The sequence below is a fragment of the Actinia tenebrosa genome, unplaced genomic scaffold (genome assembly GCF_029948245.1).
Source record: "Actinia tenebrosa isolate PJP-AT-01 unplaced genomic scaffold, QUT_ActTen_1.0 PGA_scaffold2__45_contigs__length_23673736, whole genome shotgun sequence".
Classification (NCBI taxonomy): domain Eukaryota; kingdom Metazoa; phylum Cnidaria; class Anthozoa; order Actiniaria; family Actiniidae; genus Actinia; species Actinia tenebrosa.
This window is the reverse complement of record NW_028292579.1, coordinates 1,348,828-1,352,879: the sequence shown is the minus strand read 5'-3', so window position 1 is coordinate 1,352,879 and position 4,052 is coordinate 1,348,828. Positions and strand designations below refer to the sequence as shown.

The 4,052-nt window shown below is 35.9% G+C and overlaps 1 pseudogene; it reads right to left on the bottom strand.

Moving 5' to 3' along the window:
• Nucleotides 1-1,401: 1,401 nt before the first annotated feature.
• On the bottom strand, nt 1,402-3,308 carry LOC148908949 (uncharacterized; annotated as a pseudogene).
• Between the last annotated feature and the right edge of the window lie 744 nt (nt 3,309-4,052).

The window sequence follows — 4,052 nt, the reverse complement described above, 5'->3', positions numbered from 1 at the left end:
CTTTGGCTAGCACTTATGCAATTATGAGTTAATGTACAGTTTCACGAAAATCATAATTTCTTGTATGGGGTTATAGAGTATGTAGTTACGATTACAATATTATTTTAATTTATTTTGAAATTGTACAGTCTCGTGCTAATTATGAACGTCTGCCAGCTCTTGTCAGAGGTTCTCGTCTCAAGTTTTGCCAGAAGGTTTTGCCAATCGGGAATTCGGAACGATGCCAGATGTTTCTCTCTAGTTTCATCAGAAAGGAGATTGCTGTAGGTTCTTTTAACCCCCTTCCATAAAACAACTTGTTTGAAGACTTCTTGACACCGTTTCCCGTACGAAGACGTTTGAGGGATGGCTCTTTGGCAAAGCACAACACTCTGACAAAACGTCGGCCAGCGACTCTGACAAACTAGCACAGACGCTCTTTAACAAAGACAGCACACTATCCTCTTTTTTAGCATTTTAAGTTCATTAGGCGAAAAGGACAAAAGAAACAAAAGCCATTGAGCATAGCGTAAAATATTCACCAACCCTGTGGCCCAAGTATTATAATTGTCAACCCTGTGACAAGTTTTATTACTGTTCCTTACTCGCCAGTCGTGTGGCCCTCAAACATTGTGACAGTAAAAGTGTGTGACTAACGCATATTACCGTACAACCCAGTGGCCCGTCAACTCTGTGACCATAGTGCATAATACATTTTTTCTTTCCCTCATTGATTCGCCAATCCTGTGGCCCTCGATAGAGTCAACTCTGTGACTAGCGTATAGTATTGTTTTGTGCATACTGTATTACTGTGTAAACTCTTCGCCAGCCCGGTAGCCGGTCATTTCTGTGACCATAGTGCATAATTCATTTTTCTTTTTTATTTATTCGCCAACCCTTTGGACCTCGAAAGACCGTCAACTCTGTGATTGAATGCATTGTCATAAGAAAAGAGTTCGCCAACTCTGTGGCCTTATGTAAGAAAACCTTTAATGCTGCCAGCTCTGTGGCCTCATTTAGCCTCCTTGCCATTCTGTTCCGGTGTTCTTTAAAGTGGAACTCACATGATTTTACACTCCTTTGTGCCCCTTCGCCCAAAAGTTTCGTGATACCAGCCAAATTGGCACCAGCCATGTGAGTACAAAAACCGATGGGATTGAACAAGACTTTTTCATTAGCCGAAACTTTGGCTAGCACTTCGTTAAATAGAGTCCAGAAGAGCCCTACGCTTTTTTTTGTTTTCTGACTGTTTTTGGCTGTAAGGATATTTCATGGGTTTAGTTTCTTTATGAAAAAACAGGATTTAACAAAAGACTCCTTTCGAAACAATTATCCGTGTTAAAAATATGGCCTAAAGAACGGAAATATTGGATATATAAGGTAGCACTTGTATACACATTAATTGAAGTTAGAATTCAAGAAACGTATTTTATAACATAGATCAAAAAGTGAAGTCAGCTGAAGAAGAAGAATAACGACAAGCCAGATTAACTAGCGTAGAGGCTTAAACATCCATATTTTATGATCTTTTACAGGGCAGCCATCATGGTGCTCTTTTATCATTTGGGCTCTAGCATCTTGAGTGTAGAGCTCAAAGCTATTGGATTTCCTGAAAGGTCAATTTCAAAGTACATGGATAGTTGTAAAGTTGGATAAAAGTTTCATTTCCTAGGTCAGTATTTTTGTATTGTGAGCCAGGCTCATGGACTTTTAATGACTGGGAGACTTAATCTTTAGGGACAAAATGAAGCAAGCACAATTTTAATAAAAAGCTTAAGCTTAGATTATGAATAAAGATTGATTTCCCTTGCTGAATGTTTGTATAAAACTTGAAACAACTCAATGGTGATTTGGAGGTGAAATTATTAGTAGATATCACAGATGTATAATGCAAATAGCCAAATGAGAAAACAGGTATTCTATCGACACACAAATGGATGATTCACTTAGATGATTCCAGGACAAAAGCAATATGTTATCGCAGACTCAACAGTAATAACATCATTGGAACTTACCATCTTCCTGCCATTTTAATCGTGCTGTCATCTGCCCCACAGCGAGCAGCCCATCTAGCAGCTGAATGTCTAATGCTGTGGGTTGTGAACTCCTTATCAAAAACAGCTTTACACATCTATTAGGAAAATATCGTATGTTATAATTAACTAGTTCAATTTATTTACTGCGGGACAAAGGTTCTGTAGGCGGCCAATGTTTGATAAGCTGACATAACATAATTTACCTCGGAAAAAAAATTTGTGTACGATGTTACACCTCAGGCAGAATTGGGATGTAACTTGCGGTTGTTCTTTGCAACCCTGGGAAAAAGGAGTCCTTTTCTTACGTCTGTAAAAGAAATGATCAAAAGCACACATCATTACCATAAAGTTATAAATAAATTTTTTTATTGTGAAACCAATGCATTTTAACCAATCTTTATTCAGCTTCCTGAAGGCAAGTCAAGGAATGCGATTTCTCAGCCTCCTAAAAAGGATAACATCCCCAACTCTATTTTCAAATTTTAGGGAGCCTTTTCCTTTGTTTGTTTTCCACATGCTCGTCAGTTGAAATGAAATGCCACATAACTGATCAAAACTGTACTATGCACTGATTACTAGCATAGTATATTTTTAGGCATGATAGCTGAAACATATGAATTGAATTCAACCCCCCCCCCCCCCCACACACACACACACAAAATTGCAATAAAAGTATTAATAACAATAACGTTTTATTTAAGTGAAAATCTAGTAATTGTCTGAAACTCTATGGTATGGTAGGCATAATTAAGATTTAAAAATAACTTGGTATAATAATTTATTGTTGATGACTCTGCCACATTTCTCAAATGCAATGATACTGGAAGGAAATAAAAGTATAATATGCCAATTCATACATGATATAGACTAGATATCAAATTATAATTTTACCTGAAACAAGTAGCCATATTAAAAGGGCAGTAACTGGATATAACTCTGATTTTAGAGGGTTAGACCACAGGGTAAGTGTTACTCCTGAAACATATTTTAATGAAATGCATTAGAAAATGTTATTCTTAAATATTTGTTATCCGATCCCATGTACAAAGGCTGGGTAGAGTACATAACACACCAGATAAGAGTTATACAGTTATATTTGTTTAACCTGCTCAGGGTAAGTGATATCCAGTGGTATAGTGCTAACCCTAATCTTCGTACAACCAGCAGGCTCTGAATTTTTTTAGATGTAAAGCCATTGCCAATATGCAAACCCAAATATGTGTTAAAAAGTGGATAAAATTTTTTGCGCTTACCTTTAGCTTTCTTATCTGCCTTTGACCACGGAATTTGCATATATATGAAGTATTTTAATATCAATACAACCAGTAAGTCAATAGAAAATATGATGTAGATTACGCCAATGGGTGTTTAAAATAGACTATATCATAACAAGTTAAGTGTGGAGTGTGGACCATGCATGTAAATATATGTTTTTCTTGATAATGAAAATGAAATGCAAGATCACTACTCCAAAGAGAAGAACACTTATAAAAGACATTTTGACCAGCATATAAGTAGTACTATATAGACTTTTTCTTGTGTTTCATAGAAAGCATTGTGTAAAATATCTGTGAATTTATATGTATATAAATAGATAGATAGTTAAGTAGGATTAAAGGAAACCATAAGACTTAAGCAACCAATTACTGCCAAAAATATTTAATAGAACATTTGGGCGTTTGGCTTCAGATCTGTACCTGTAGATGTACATGTATTGATTTTCCTTTCATCCTACATGATTTTCCCCTGACTTGTAAAATTAATATTGTACCTGAGTAGCTGGGAAGTAATTTAATGTGTTTCATATTCAAACGTAGAGGTTCCTCCCCCCGTGAGAATAATGAAAATGAAAACAGGGTTATAGTCCATAACCATAAGCCACGTAAACCCTGGATATAAAAAATAAAGCAGAAATAATTTAGGCAACATCATAATAATAAGAATGATAATGGCATAATATACATACTATATTATGGTCTTACATACATATGGAAAACCATATCATGAGCATACCTCAACTGTTTTCAGGCAGTAGTT